An 18,273-nucleotide genomic window follows, 5' to 3' on the forward strand; every position below is an offset into this window, starting at 1 on the left:
CAGTGGTCACTCATGTATCACCTACACCAACACTGCTACAACCAGTGGTCACTCATGTATCACCTACACCAAAACTGCTACAAACAGTGGTCACTCATGTATCACCTACACCAACACTGCTACAACCAGTGGTCACTCATGTATCACCTACACCAAACTGCTACAACCAGTGGTCACTCATGTATCTCCTACACCAACACTGCTACAACCAGTGGTCACTCATATATCACCTACACCAACACTGCTACAACCAGTGGTCACTCATGTATCTCCTACACAAACACTGCTACAACCAGTGGTCACTCATGCATCACCTACACCAACACTGCTTCAACCAGTGGTCACTCATGTATCACCTATACCAACACTGCTACAACCAGTGGTCACTCATGTATTACCTACACCAACAATGCTACAATCAGTAGTTACTGATATACCACCTACTCCACGAACACTGCTACAACCAGTGGTCACTCATGTATCACCTACACCAACACTGCTAAAACCAGTGGTCACTCATGTATTACCTACACCAACAATGCTACAACCAGTAGTTACTGATATACCACCTTCACCACGAACACTGCTACAACCAGTGATCACTCATGTATCGCCTACAGCAACAATGCTACAATCAGTAGTTACTGATATACCACCTACACGAACACTGCTACAACCAGTGGTCACTCATGTATCACCTACACCAAAAATGCTACAACCAGTAGTTACTGATATATCACTTACACCACGAACACTGCTACAACCAGTGGTCACTCATGTATCACCTACACCAACAATGCTACAATCAGTAGTTACTGATGTACCACTTACACCACGAACACTGCTACAACCAGTGGTCACTCATGTATCACCTACACCAACAATGCTACAATCAGTAGTTACTGCTGTACCACTTCCACCACGAACACTGCTGCAACCAGTGGTCACTCATGTATCACCTACACCAACAATGCTACAATCAGTAGTTACTGATATACCACCTACACCACGAACACTGCTACAACCAGTGGTCACTCATGTATCACCTACACTAACAATGCTACAACCAGTAGTTACTGATATACCACCTTCACCACGAACACTGCTACAACCAGTGGTCACTCATGTATTACCTACACCAACAATGCTACAACCAGTAGTTACTGATATACCACCTACACCACGAACACTGCTACAACCAGTGGTCACTCATGTATCACCTACACCAACAATGCTACAAGCAGTAGTTACTGGTATACCACCTTCACCACGAACACTGCTACAACCAGTGGTCACTCATGTATCACCTACACCAACACTGCTACAACAAGTGGTCACTCACGTATCACCTACACCAACACTGCTACAACCAGTGGTCACTCATGTATCACCTACACCAACACTGCTACAACCAGTGGTCACTCATGTATCACCTACACCAACACTGCTACAACCAGTGGTCACTCATATATCACCTACACCAACACTGCTACAACCAGTGGTCACTCGTGTATCTCCTACACCAACACTGCTACAACCAGTGGTCACTCATGTATCACCTACACCAACACTGCTACAACCAGTGGTCACTCATGTATCACCTACACCAACACTGCTACAACCAGTGGTCACTCATGTATCACCTACACCAACACTGCTACAACCAGTGGTCACTCATGTATCACCTACACCAACACTGCTACAACCAGTGGTCACTCCTGTATCACCTACACCAACACTGCTACAACCAGTGGTCACTCATGTATCACCTACACCAAAACTGCTACAAACAGTGGTCACTCATGTATCACCTACACCAACACTGCTACAACCAGTGGTCACTCATGTATCACTTACACCAAACTGCTACAACCAGTGGTCACTCATGTATCTCCTACACCAACACTGCTACAACCAGTGGTCACTCATATATCACCTACACCAACACTGCTACATCCAGTGGTCACTCATGTATCTCCTACACCAACACTGCTACGACCAGTGGTCACTCATGCATCACCTACACCAACACTGCTTCAACCAGTGGTCACTCATGTATCACCTACACCAACACTGCTACAACCAGTGGTCACTCATGTATTACCTACACCAACAATGCTACAATCAGTAGTTACTGATATACCACCTACTCCACGAACACTGCTACAACCAGTGGTCATTCATGTATCACCTACACCAACACTGCTAAAACCAGTGGTCACTCATGTATTACCTACACCAACAATGCTACAACCAGTAGTTACTGATATACCACCTTCACCACGAACACTGCTACAACCAGTGATCACTCATGTATCGCCTACAGCAACAATGCTACAATCAGTAGTTACTGATATACCACCTACGCCACGAACACTGCTACAACCAGTGGTCACTCATGTATCACCTACACCAAAAATGCTACAACCAGTAGTTACTGATATATCACTTACACCAAGAACACTGCTACAACCAGTGGTCACTCATGTATCACCTACACCAACAATGCTACAATCAGTAGTTACTGATGTACCACTTACACCACGAACACTGCTACAACCAGTGGTCACTCATGTATCACCTACACCAACAATGCTACAATCAGTAGTTACTGATGTACCACTTACACCACGAACACTGCTGCAACCAGTGGTCACTCATGTATCACCTACACCAACAATGCTACAATCAGTAGTTACTGATATACCACCTACACCACGAACACTGCTACAACCAGTGGTCACTCATGTATCACCTACACTAACAATGCTACAACCAGTAGTTACTGATATACCACCTTCACCACGAACACTGCTACAACCAGTGGTCACTCATGTATTACCTACACCAACAATGCTACAACCAGTAGTTACTGATATACCACCTACACCACGAACACTGCTACAACCAGTGGTCACTCATGTATCACCTACACCAACAATGCTACAAGCAGTAGTTACTGGTATACCACCTTCACCACGAACACTGCTACAACCAGTGGTCACTCATGTATTACCTACACCAACAATGCTACAACCAGTAGTTACTGATATACCACCTACACCACGAACACTGCTACAACCCATGGTCACTCATGTATCACCTACACCAACAATGCTACAACCAGTAGTTACTGATATACCACCTACACCACGAACACTGCTACAACCAGTGCCCACTCATGTATTACCTACACCAACAGTGCTACAACCAGTAGTTACTGATATACCACCTACACCACGAACACTGTTACAACCAGTGGTCACTCATGTATTACCTAACTTGACTCATGAAATCGTAATGACACGATTACAAACAAAATATACCATGGACGGGGATAGATCCCGCGATCAGAGAGTCTCAAAACTCCAGACCATCACGTTAGCCACTGGACCAGCTAGCCACAATAAGATTCGACCAACTATGTATATTTCTACACCATGGGAACGTTATCACAGGCACCACTGTGACCACAAATGCAGGTTTTTACAGGCGAATCTCCAGCTAGCGTGGCCGTGACGAACTCTAGCTCAAGTCCCCTCAAAGCCGTTAACATGACTCACGAAATCGTAATGACACGATTGCATTTGTGGTCACAGTGGTGCCTGTGCTAACCTTCGTATGGTGTAGAAATATACCTAGTTGAATGACTGTTATTGTAGCTAACTGTTCAAGTGGCTAACACGACGGTCTGGAGTTTTCAGACTCTCTGACCGCGGGTTCTATCCCACCCGTGGTATGGTTTATGTATTACCTCCACCAACAATGCTACAACCAGTAGTTACTGATATACCACCTACACCAAGAACACTGCTACAACCAGTGGTCACTTATGTATTACCTACACCAACAGTGCTACAATCAGTAGTTACTGATATACCACCTACGCTAAGAACACTGCTACAACCAGTGGTCACTCATGTATTACCTACAGCAACAATCAATGATACAAAAAGCAGTTACTGATATATCACCTACACCACGAACACTGCTACAACCAGTGGTCACTCATGTATTACCTACACCAACAATGTTACAACCAGTAGTTGCTGATATACCAACTACACCACGAACACTGCTACAACCAGTGGTCACTCATGTATCACCTACACCAAGAATGCTACAACCAGTAGTTACTGATATACCACCTACACCATGAACACTGATACAACCAGTGGTCATGCATGTATTCCCTTCACCAAGAATGCTACAACCAGTAGTTACTGATATACCACCTAAACCAAGAACACTGCTGCAACCAGTGGTCACTCACGTATCACCTACAGCAACAATGCTACAATCAGTAGTTACTGATATACCGCCTACACCAAGAACAGTGCTACAATCAGTGGTCACTCATGTATCACCTACACCAACAATGCTACAACCAGTAATTACTGATATACCACCTACACCACGAACACTGCTACAGTAATAATGATTTGTACAGTATGGCTCCCACAGTATGGCTCCCACAGTATGGCTCCCGCAGTATGGCTTCAACGGTATGGCTTCTCAAAGGATGCCACCTTTTCACACCTGGGTGTGAAATTTTGCACCTATCTGATAATGACCCTTCCAGGCACATGCTGCCTTTTCGCGCGTTTGATAATGACCTTGACCTCACCCTCGACCACCTCACCCTCGACCACCTCACCCTCGACCACCTCATCCTCGACCACCCATGCCCCCACCCACCCCATACCATCTCCTCAGCTCCACATTGATTAATATTTTACTCATAACCCACAATTTTTCTCGTTTTAACTATTTCAACAGAAAAAAAAGGCACCACATTTTCATTTTGACTCAGTAATATTTACAACGTGTCACAAATTTTTAGAAAACACTTATTTTTTATAAATATATCACGAACACATCCAACTAGGATATGATATGATATAAATCACATTTTAGCCACATTGCCTCGATTTCTGTAATAAGAACAAAATGTTTGGGATAACATTAGAACATTTCCGAAACACTTCCAAATTACGTTGGAACACATTCAAAAATATATTGGAACACTTCCAAAATACATTAGAGTACTCCAGAATTACTTTGAATGATTCCATTTTGGATATTTCCAAATTAGTTTTGGAGACTTTATCTTAAAATCGAACATTGTTTTCTTGTTGGTAACACAGTCAATGGTAGAAATATTTACTCGATTTCTGGATAGAAACACAATCCTCACTCTGAGAGACACCATGAAATGGTGTTCACACCCATGGTAGAAAAATCACATAGTCATTACGTATCCTTACTGAACACCTGTGTCAACACAGGTCAGACAGACAAGCGCCATAAATGTTATTCACACCCAAGCTAGATTTAAGATAATCATCTCTTTCCAGTCCAACTGTGTCCTCTTGTGCTAAAATTTGGTGAGGTCACAGGGCTGACAGACACCATGAAATTAACTTAAATGAACTAAAAGTGTGCAAGGAAGCACAACAGATATCTTCCCATTATTAACTTGAAAGCATAATCGTATTGTGTCCCCTTATTAACTTAAATGAACTAAGTTACTTTTCTTCTTCTTGTTAACTTAAACGAAGTAAACATGTATAGAGATATAACACTGGTATTCTACCTCAATATTTTTTTCATGGTAAGGATTGATTGATTTAAAAATCATCATGTCTTAAAATTTTTATTAAACATTTCTCTTTTTAATGAATGAATCATCATATATTATTAATCTTGGTGTAACAACATGCTCTAAACATCATAAATCCTCCTCTCTAGGTCTTTTTCTTGTTCTTCCAAGCCCCGTCACATCGATACCTGTAAATGTTAATATTTTTTTATTTCGTTAGCATATAATGGGGAGAATTTTGCATCATCACCTGTAAAAGATATAAACCAACTAAAAGTTATATATTTTTTTTCACTATCCCAAACATATGTCTCTCAAGTGTTACATCAGTATTCCTCTTGTTAACTTAAATGAACTAAGTTGCTTTTCTTCTTGTTAACTTAAATGAAGTAAACATTCTCTATGGTAGAAATGATTGTTTGTGTTCAGGTAGAGAGAGAGAGAGAGAGAGAGAGAGAGAGAGAGAGAAGGCCGAAATGGTAAGTAACACATTTCGCGAAGAGTTAAATATGAGTTATGTATTAGCTCAAATATATATCTCTCTCTTCAAGTTATAATTACTTCCTCATAATAATAATAATAATTTAAATGAATTAAACCACTGATACAAGGTAAATAATTTTGCTTACCTTGTAAGTTACTCACACATTAGGTTCAATGATTTTAATATATTGTTTAATATCTGTGAAAAGTTCTCTCCAAATTAATTTCCACTTCTTTGTGTTGTACCATCTATGCAAAATGCACAGATTATACTGTCTATTAAATATTTGACTGACAAAGTTATCAGATATATTGTTTTTCAAAATATAATATACCAGATCGTCACCCCACTCTGTTACCATTTCATCAATGAATTCATGAGAATCAAGTTCATTTTCTAACCAATTTTTAACTCGTTGAAAATTCTTTTCACTCAATGATTCACCATCTTTCCTTAAGAGTTGATTGGCAGTGTTGCAAAATTCCAACCAAGGAAGATCTTTTATCGTTTCACAAATAACAATGAAATCACCAAGTTTCCCCATATTAGATGCTTTCCATGCGGTTCCTTGACAATGTCTGAAGATGACTTACACACAACTCTCCCATACACATAAAGAGTTGCTAAATAGCATTAAATGAAAATTTCATTATGATTAAACTTACCTAAACTAGGATCAGCCATTTCAAAATCCATTTTTGTAATTAATTTTTTGGGCTTTGGTATAATAAAAGTTTGAGATAAATGACTACTCCATTCATATTCTCGTAACAATAAATTTTCCAATATTTCTTCACTCCATCGTTGAGTCATTTCCCGTACCTCAGCTACAATCTCTTCTTTTGAGAGAATACGTTCCGCGTCAACTCTTTTTTGAATGGGTTCGACTCTCTTAATTGTATATAACATTTCTATAAACACCACACTAGTGTGTTTTGCCGCTCTGTTTAATTCAATGGAGTTATCAGCAACCACTTCCATATTTCTTCTTCTGCTCAAGTGATTCCTTAACATTTCACTCCAAATATTTATACCAAAAATTTCAATTGTTGTCATCATCGAATATCATTTTTTTAATAATACAAATACACATTACAGGGGATTTCTTCAAAGCATATATATACTATCCATCATATATTTCAATTAATATGTTTAGCCACTGTTAACTTTCCTTATTTTTCAGTAAGAAGAAATATTCAGACAATATTTTTTTTAGCAACACTTACTACTCGCTTGTGACGTCACTATCCATCAACACGTTAAAACAGGATAGAGAATCTTCCCATTATTAACTTAAAAGCATAATCATACTGTGTCCCCTTATTAACTTAAATGAACTAAAAGCATGACGTCACAATACTCATTGATCAAATTATCAACATATTTTCTTACCTTTAATTGTCTTCATGCATTTCCAGGTATGTGTCTTGTACCATCGTATAGTAATAACAAGTCATAATAACGTTGAAGTAAGTTATGATTACACTCTACAGGATCCAACAAACGCATTACCAATTCCAATCATTTTGCTAGAAATCAACACAGTTGGTGAAGTTCCCCTATGGGGCTTTGTTCATCTATCATCCACGATACAATTTTTTCATAATTTTTCTTGCTAAGATCACCTTAGCAAGGTTTATATTCATTCCACTTAAGATTCTTCATCTCATCAAAGAGATCTAACGAATGTTTAACTCTCCCCATCCTGTATGTCACTAAACTCGTGTAGGTTCATTCACCTATTGTCATGGTGATGCCACGCAGTGTTTTTCATGGAACAAATTTCTCTACATATATAGTTATAAAAACTACTAACTCGGCAACCCTCTTGGTGAAAAGAGTATAAAAAGACACATCTGTATTGAGTTAAAAGAGTATTTAGATGGAGACTTCAGATCTACGTAAGTTCCCTGGACTGTAAAAATTCAAGTGAGATTTTTGTTACAGTCTAAAAAAATTCATGTTAGAGTCATCTTGTGTTTAAGTTAACAAGAGGAAAAGTTCAATTAATAAGTGGAAGTTACATGTGAAAAAAAAATTTGTTACAGAAGCAAAAGTGTCTACACATCACTGTTCTGATAAAGAAATTATTAATTCATTAGAAGACCTTGATCACAACCCTCCAAAACGAAGGAAGGTGACTGAACAATATCTCACCAATAAAGAAATGCTTATAGCAATGGAAGATTTTGAACGTGAGTTTTTAATGAGATATTATTGAGTAAATTCACCCACAATGTAATTTTTAGAGATTCTAATGAGAAATTTGTTTTTTTCATTTGTTGAGTAACAATGGTAATTTTTGGAATATAATACTATATTTTATCAAAATTACAGGTAAAGAAAGAAGCAGAGAATAACCATAGTGAATCAATAAAAGATGAAGAAAAATATCTTTCGTTAATGAAAGGTAGTATTACGAACGATTTTAGTGGCAGTGATAAAATTCTTTTAGTACAGCAAGCAAATTGTTGCGCTGTTAAATTGAAAAAGGGAGGTGTTGCTGATGCTTTAAGTCAGGTTTTACCACTTAGCAATCCATATGTCATAAAGCAAATCTAACTAGTGAAGTCACTAGTGATAAATTTGGGAGCATAAAATTTGTAAATAATGGAAAAAATAACCCCATGATTGCCAATATGTTTGCACAGTATGTGATGGGACCTCCACATAAGTATTATGTGAACTGTAAAGTTGATAAGACCTACTACAATACGTGCAAATATTTTGATACAAAGAAAGGTCGTGAGATTATATTCAAAGAGTGCATGAATGATCTTGTTAAGTGGTTATTAACAAATGCCAATGGGATTATAATGGAAAAAGTTGTTTCCAGAAGGAATTGGATGTGCTTCAGCCGGAGGTGATTGGCATGCATATCTTAAAATTATTCATGATTCTGCTAAGGAATTAAAAAATATGGCATAGAAATATTGATGTCATTATTGTAAAATATGTCAAATAAAATATCTATATAATACTTTTTTTTTGTTTTATTCACCATTACTCTAAAACATTATTAGGCAACTGAATAGAGATCATACGTCTGGCAGGAATGGTGATGAGTATAAACATCTCTGATCTTTGTTGTTCATACATTAGACCTCTTCCACCAGGGAGTGATTAACCATCTCAAGAAAATGGAGACAGACAATAGGATTGAAAAAATATTTTAAATTTGAAGAAGGAAAATTGTACGATGAAAAATATTGTCGTGACAATGCCTGCATTATTTTTCATGTGAATTGTGTTGCTATAAAAGGATATGGTGCAAGTTATTATTTGGTAAGAAATATCCTTATACTGATGTGCATCAGAGTAGAGAACCATTATTTAATCTGAGAAGATGCAGAGTTGAAGATCGTGTTACTCCTGGAACTGTTATCGAGTTTGAACCTTCACCTGATCAAAGAAAATTGAATCTTCCTTATTTAGCATCCATAATAAGTCAATTTGGTATTGCTGGATCATTGGAGGAAAATACCATTTCTCAAAATTTAATTGATAATTCAAGAGATTCTCATTTGGTGTATGGCTTAAAGAGAGATACTATCGCAGACAGAATAAGATATTTCAAGGAAGCCATTGAGAGAGTCATAAAAAGTGTGAAAGACAATAAAAATATAAGAGAGGTTATCTTTCTGAAAGGTATTGGGAGGTATGAAACTTCAAATGATTATATCTGGAATACACATTATAAACCCATACTCGAAGATATGATAATGAAATTTAAGGAAGAAGGTATTCATACAACAATGGTTGCCAGAGAAGAAATGAAAAACATTAACCAAGGTCAAGAATTAGATGATGATTCGAAGTTATTATCTTCTAGAATTGAAGGAAGTGCTTGGTATCCCTCATAAGGTAAGCAAAATTATTTACCTTGTATCAGTGGTTTAATTCATTTAAATTATTATTATTATTATTGTTATTATTATTATTATTATTATTATTATTATTATTATTATTATTATTATTATTATTATTATGAGGAAGTAATTATAAATTGAAGAGAGATATATATACTTGAACTAATATATAACTCATATTTACCTCTTCTTCCTTGGTTGGAATTTTGCAACACTGCCAATCAACTCTTAAGGAAAGATGGTGAATCATTGAGTGAAAAGAATTTTCAACAAGTTAAAAATTGGTTAGAAAATAAACTTGATTCTCATGAATTCATTGATGAAATGGTAACAGAGTGGAGTGACGATCTGGTATATTATATTTTGAAAAATAATATATCTGACAACTTTATCAGTCAAATATTTAATGGACAGTATAATCTGTGCATTTTGCATAGATGGTACAACACAAAGAAGTGGAAATTAATTTGGAGAGAACTTTTCACAGATATTAAACAATATATTAAAATCATTGAACCTAATGTGTGAGTAACTTACAAGGTAAGCAAAATTATTTACCTTGTATCAGTGGTTTAATTCATTTAAATTATTATTAATATTATGAGGAAGTAATTCTAACTTGAAGAGAGAGATACATATTTGAACTAATATATAACTCATATTTAACTCTTCGTGAAATGTGTTACTTACCATTTCGGCCTTCTCTCTCTCTCTCTCTCTCTCTCTCTCTCTCTCTCTCTCTCTCTCTACCTGAACACAAATAATCATTTCTACCATAGAGAATGTTTACTTCATTTAAGTTAACAAGAAGAAAAGCAACTTAGTTCATTTAAGTTAACAAGAGGAATACTGATGTAACACTTGAGAGACATATGTTTGGGGTAGTGAAAAAAATATATAACTTTTAGTTGGTTTATATCTTTTACAGGTGATGATGCAAAATTCTCCCATTATATGCTAATGAAATAAACAATATTAACATTTACAGGTATCGATGTGACGGGGCTTGGAAGAACAAGAAAAAGACCTAGAGAGGAGGATTTATGATGTTTAGAGCATGTTGTTACACCAAGACTAATAATATATGATGATTCTTTCATTAAAAAGAGAAATGTTTAATAAAAATTTTAAGACATGATGATTTTTAAATCAATCAATCCTTACCATGAAAAAAATATTGAGGTAGAATACCAACGTTATATCTCTATACATGTTTACTTCGTTTAAGTTAACAAGAAAAAGAAAAGTAACTTAGTTCATTTAAGTTAATAAGGGGACACAATACGATTATGCTTTCAAGTTAATAATGGGAAGATATCTGTTGTGCTTCCTTGCACACTTTTAGTTCATTTAAGTTAATTTCATGGTGTCTGTCAGCCCTGTGACCTCACCAAATTTTAGCACAAGAGGACACAGTTGGACTGGAAAGAGATGATTATCTTAAATCTAGCTTTGGTGTGAATAACATTTATGGCACTCGTCTGTCTAACCTGTGTTGACACAGGTGTTCAGTAAGGAGATATGTAATGACTATGTGATTTTCTACCTTGGGTGTGAACACCATTTCATGGCGTCTGTCAGAGCGAGGATTGTGTTTCTATCAGGAAATCGAGTAAATATTTCTACCATTGACTGTTTTCACCAACAAGAAAACAATGTTCGATTTTAAGATAAAGTCTCCAAAACTAATTTGGAAATATCCAAAATGGAGTCATTCAAAGTAATTCTGGAGTACTCTAATGTATTTTGGAAGTGTTCCAATATATTTTTGAATGTGTTCCAATGTAATTTGGAAATATTTTGGAAATGTTCTAATGTTATCCCAAACACTTTGTTCATATTACAGAAATCGAGGGAATGTGGCTAAAATGTGATTTGTATCATATCATATCTTAGTTGGATGTGTTCGTGATATATTTATAAAAAATAAGTGTTTTCTAAAAATTTGTGACACGTTCTGAATATTACTGAGTCAAAATGAAAATGTGATGACTTTTTTTTTCTGTTGAAATAGTTAAAACGAGAAAAATTGTGGGTTATAAGTATAATATTAATCTATGTGGATTTGAGGAGATGGTATGGAATGAATTTTATTAGAAATTTAGTGAGTGTAGGGAGGAATGTGCATTACATTTAAGAAAAAATTGTGGGTATTTCTATAAAATGGGTATTAGCTGGCAGTGCTGATCTTAGTTTCTGGTGATTTTTAGTGGCGTTTGAGCAGTATTCAGTGGTGTTTTTGGTAGTATTCAGTGGTGTTTTGGGAGTATTCAAACATAATTGATGTTTTTTTTTTGTGTTGTTCAAAGCATAGTGTGGTATGTATGAGTTAGTTTTTATGATAATGTTGTAAAGCTTGGAGAACGCAGGAGGAGTTTGGTGGATGAGTTGTAATTTAATGAAATGTGTAAGTGTAGATGAGAATGTAAATTGCTGGGTGAGTTAGAGAAGACAAAAATGTTATGTGATCTTAGTAAAAGTATAGATAGTTTTAGTGATCTTGACATAAGCAATCTTAGTTTTTAGTGATCTTGGTTATGATGTTTTAAGTGAATGTGTGTACAAAACTTGTGATCTTAGCGGTGGGGTTATAGAATTTGGTAAACGTCTTGACTGTGGTGATCTTAGATACTGGAGATATAACAGGTTGAAACAAGTAACTTCCTCTCATGAAGTTAAATGAAGTAAAAGTGGGGGTGTGACATCATGTTTTGGTGGCAGTGAGGTGAGTGTATTAGATATTGTAAGGAGTTGATGATTGTGATTTTTTTTGTGAATGTTTATAAAAATGAGTGTGGGGTTGTTTTTGGTGTATTCAAAGGAGTTTGATGATGTTTATGAATGTGTTCAAATGATGTTTTTGAAGTAATCAAAGGTAATTGATGGTGTTTTTGGTGTTGTTCAAAGTAAAGTGCGGTGTGTGGTTGTGTGTGTTAGTTTTGGTTAAATGTCTCATGTCATAAGTGTTTGAGTTAGTTTTTGTGATAATGTTGTGAAGTCTGGAGACTTAGGGAGGAGTTTGGGTAATGAGTTGTAATTTAATGAAATAATGTAAGTGTAGATAAATTAGAGATGTCAAATCTTATTTGGGAGTATTCAAAATGTTATTTTAGAAGTGTTTTAGTGTTGTTTGAAAATGTTCAAAGGTGTTTTTGTGAATATTCAATGATTTATGAGAGTGTTCAAAGTAATCTGGGAGTTGTTCTGTAGTGAGATGATAAAGGTGTTCATGAGAGAATATATTTCTTAAGGGAAAAGTGTGTGTGTGTGTGTGTGTGTGTGTGTGTGTGTGTATTAACTTTGTAATATGTAAAATTGTGACTAGTGAATTTATCGAAAAGTGGTTATAAGTTGTAAGAGTTGTGGTGACTTTTTCTGATGAAATAGTTAAAACGAGAAAAATTGTGGGTTATGAGTGAAAATTATGGCTTGGTGGAGGAGAGCAGGTCATAGTCTCAGACAATGCTATGGGGTGACCTGAGATGTTATCTGAGATTGGTCAGATAAGACTCGCCAGTTGGCAGATGTCTAGACTTGAGGAGAGTGAATCTTGTGTTGTATTTTGTAAAAAATTGTGGATTGTTGTGCGCATTAACGATAATGAGGAATTATTTGGATTATCCTGGGTTGAGAGTGAAAATGTGTATGGAGTGAGATGGTGATGACGAAGAAGATCCAGAATAAAATGCACAGAATTTCTTCAAGAGAAAAAGAATTACTCTATGTTGATTTTAGTCAATGAATTGTACCTTTTTTCAATTAATTTGTATTTTTTTTGTTGGATGTATATGAATTATTGTGTATTGGTTGTATAATAAATAAATGAAAATATTGTGTATTAGTGTTATCCTGCATTTTAAGATAATGTTTCGTCGACAAGATTCAGCCTGTGTGTGTGAGGTCATCACATGAGTCACTGACCGCTGAGGAAACACAGATGGGGTGAGGTCACACTTGTTTAGACCTGCATTAAGAGAAAGTACCATGCCTCATAGGGGGAGACCATTTGAATGCTTACCCCCCTTAGGGAGGAACCCAAAAACTTGATCCAAGGAGATAGAGCAGAAATATTGGGTTTAGAGGGTGGTGTGAGGGAGGGTGTTGATCCAAGAAGTTGGAGATCACAAGAAAATGAAATTTAAAAAAAATTTGAAAAAATCGGAAAAAATTCGAGGAGCGTGGCGATCCGGACGACGCTGCAGAAGGCGCAGGCGGGTGCACGGGACGGGCACGTGGGGCAGGCAGGGGGCGCGGGTGGGGGCGCGGGTGGGAGGCGTGGGTGGGGGCGCGGGTGGTCGAGGATGAGGTGGTCGAGGGTGAGGTCAAGGTCATTATCAAAGGTGCAAAAAGGCGGCACATGCCCTGAAGGGTTATTATCAGATAGGTGTCAAATTTCACACCTAGGTGTGAAAAGGTGGCATCCTTTGAGAAGCCATACCGTGGAAGCCATACTTTGGGAGCCACACAGTGGGAGCCATACTGTGGGAGCCATACTGTGGGAGCCATACTGTAGAAATCATTACTACTTGCTACAACCAGTAGTCACACATGTATTCCCTACACCAACAATGCTACAACCAGTAGTTACTGATATACCACCTAAACCAAGAACACTGTTACAACCAGTGGTAACTCATGTATCACCTACACCAACAATGCTACAACCAGTAGGTACTGATACACCACCTCCACCACGAACACTGCTACAACCAATGGTCACTCATGTATCACCTACACCAACAACGATACAACCAGTAGTAACTGATATACCACCTACACCACGAACACTGCTACAACCAGTGGTCACTCATGTATTACCTACAACAACAATGCTACAACCAGTTACTGATATACCACCTACACCAAGAACACTGCTACAACCAGTGTGACGTGTACTTAGCTGTGGTGACGTGTACTTAGCTAAGTGGTGACGTGTACTTAGCTCTGTGAAGTTCTGTCCAGTGTGTTCCCCATGAATCTGCACAAGATGTCCTCTCTTGAGCAACTGTACCAGCAGCTGAAAGAGGAGCTTAGGGCTGCTAAGCTTGAGATACAGCGACTGACGGAGGAAAACAAGAGGATTCGAAGTAATCCTTCCGTTGTGAGTCCTCAGGTCAAGAGAGGAACTTGGTCAGTGGCCGGCCAACATAGAACAAAGCTGAAAATCAAGAAGTCTTTTGGAGTGGCGGAAACAACGAAGATCCAGAAGATTGCTGTGGAGACATCCAACCCATTTTCGGTGTTACCAGACAAATGTGGATTGTCTACTGGGAACGTCACAACGAGCACCAAGGGAGCATTGGCAGACGTGAGTGAGACATCCCTTGATACCCCAATGAAGACCATCAAGAACGTCATGACAAATTCCACAAATGAAAGTAAGAACATTGTTTTAGTTGGAGACAGTCAGGTTAAGTTTATGGATAGGGCCTTTTGTTTAAGGGACAGGAAGAGGAGGCACAGGGTATGTTTTCCTGGGGCTGGGATGGGGGATATTGTTAGCCATCTGGACGACATCATGAAAGGTAATGGGAGAAATCCTATTATCTGCCTCAGTGCGGGAGGCAACGATGTTGGCAGATGTAGGAGCGAGGACCTGATTAGCAGGTATAGGTCAGCAATAGAGATAATTAGGAAGAAGGGTGGGAGCCCTGTCATATGTGGTATTTTGCCAAGGAGAGGAGTTGGAAATGAATGGTTGTCCAGGGCAATTGGTGTCAATTGCTGGCTGGACAAATACTGTAAGGAAAATGCGGTAACATTCATTGACAACTGGGACCTCTTTTATGGCAGAAATGACATGTATGCCAGGGATGGGGTTCAATTATCTAGGTCTGGGGTGGGGGCACTGGCAATGGCAGTGGAGGGAGCTGTTAGGTCTTTAAACTAGGAATGGATAGTGGCATAGGTTTTGTCGTGAATACAGTGAAGTCCCGGTGTAGTAATACTATGAGTTCTAGGGGAACTAGTAATAGGCAGAATGAGGTGGATATTGGAAAGCCAATGGCACTAGGCGACAAGGACAGTAATAGGTTTAGTGAAAAAACAGATATGAGCAGGAAGGGTAAAGAGAAAGGAGGGTCTTTAAAATTATATTATGCTAATTGCCATAGAGCTAGGAATAAGATTGATGAGTTGAGATTAGTTGCTGATGCAGGTAACATTGACGTATTTGCAATCACTGAGACATGGTTTAATTCCAAAAGTCGGGACATGCCTTCGGAGTGTCACATTCAGGGTTTTAAACTGTTCCAAGTAGATAGAAATATCGGTAAGGGAGGTGGGGTGGCACTGTATGTCCGAGATCACTTGAACTGTTGCTTAAAAATGGGTATTAAATCTGAGGTAACACATACAGAGTCTGGATAGAATTTTCAGAGGGGCATAAAAAATTGATGCTAGGAGTGATATACCGTCCCCCAAACTTAGATAGAGACCAAGGGAAATTACTGTGGGAGGAAATTGTTAAGGCCACGAGGCATGATAATGTAGTAATTCTAGGGGACTTTAACTTTAGTCACATTGATTGGAATTTCTTGACGGGGAATTTAGAATCAAATGACTTCTTAGTAGTAGTTCAGGAATGTTTTTTGAAGCAGTTTGTGACAGAACCTACAAGGGGAAATAGCCTACTTGATTTGGTTCTCGCAAACAAGGAAACCCTTGTTAATAATTTAGAAATTAATGAGTAACTTGGCACAAGTGATCACAAATCAATTACCTTTAGCATAGAATGGAAGTATGATAGTAGAGACAACTCAGTAACAGTTCCAGATTTTCGCTTAGCAGATTACAATGGGCTTAGAGAACACTTATCATCTGCTGACTGGGGTAACGAAGAGAGCTATCAATATGACAGTTTTCTGAACACTATACATGCTGCTCAAAGAACGTTTATCCCATATAAAGAAATTAGATCAAATAGAAATGACCCAAAATGGATGAATAATAGGCTCAAATATCTACTAGGGCATAAGAAAGGAATTTATAGGCGTATCAAAAGAGGTGAGGGTCATCTTATGAATCAGTATATTGACATTAAGAGGGACATTAAAAAGGGGATAAGAAAAGCTAAAAGGGACTATGAAATTAAAGTTTCTAGGGATTCTAAAACTAACTCAAAAAGGTTTTTCCAGGTCTATAGAACAAAAATTAGAGATAAGATAGGTCCCCTCAAAAATAACTATGGGCATCTTACTGACAAAGAGAATGAAATGTGCTCGATTTTAAATAATTATTTTCTCTCAGTTTTTACACAGGAAAACACTAACAATATTCCAGTAATTAACTTTTATAGTGGGCTAGAAGAAGATAAATTATGTAACATCACAGTCACTAGTGAAATGGTTGTGAAGCAGATAGACAGACTGAAGCAAAATAAGTCGCCGGGTCCTGATGAGGTTTTTTCAAGGGTTCTTAAGGAATGCAAAATGGAACTCTGTGAACCATTAACTAATATTTTTAATTTATCTCTTCAATCAGGTGTAGTGTCTGATATGCGGAAGATGGCTAATGTAATTCCTATTTTTAAAACAGGGGACAAGTCGTTACCGTCAAATTACCGCCCAGTAAGCCTGACCTCAATTGTAGGCAAATTACTAGAGTCAATTATAGCTAATTTTATAAGAAGCCATCTCGATAAGCATAGCTTGATTAATGATACTCAGCATGGATTCACAAGAGGCCGGTCTTGTCTAACTAATTTATTAACTTTCTTCAGTAAAGCTTTTGAGGCTGTTGACCACGATAAAGAATTTGATATTATTTACTTAGATTTTAGTAAGGCTTTTGATAGAGTTCCGCACCAAAGACTGTTAAAGAGAGTGGCAGCTCATGGCATTAGGGGAAAAGTGCTCTCGTGGATCGAGTCATGGCTCACAGACAGGAAGCAGAGAGTGTCCATAAATGGGGTTAAATCCGAGTGGGGATCTGTAACAAGTGGCGTTTCACAGGGATCAGTCTTGGACCCATTGTTGTTTATAATATATATCAATGATCTTGATGAGGGAATTACTAGTGATATGAGCAAATTCGCCGATGACACAAAGATAGGTAGGATAATTGATTCAAACGTAGATGTTAGGGAACTTCAGGAGGATTTAAACAAACTCTATTCTTGGTCAGAAAAGTGGCAGATGCAATTCAATGTAGATAAATGCAAGGTTCTGAAGCTCGGAAGTGTCCATAACCCTAGCACTTATAAGTTAAATTATGTAGAAATTAGCCATACAGATTGCGAAAAGGACTTGGGGGTTATGGTGAGCAGCAACCTTAAACCAAGACAGCAATGCCTAAGCGTACGTAATAAGGCAAATAGA

Source organism: Cherax quadricarinatus, chromosome 16 (assembly GCF_038502225.1).
Source record: "Cherax quadricarinatus isolate ZL_2023a chromosome 16, ASM3850222v1, whole genome shotgun sequence".
Taxonomy (NCBI): Eukaryota; Metazoa; Arthropoda; class Malacostraca; order Decapoda; family Parastacidae; genus Cherax; species Cherax quadricarinatus.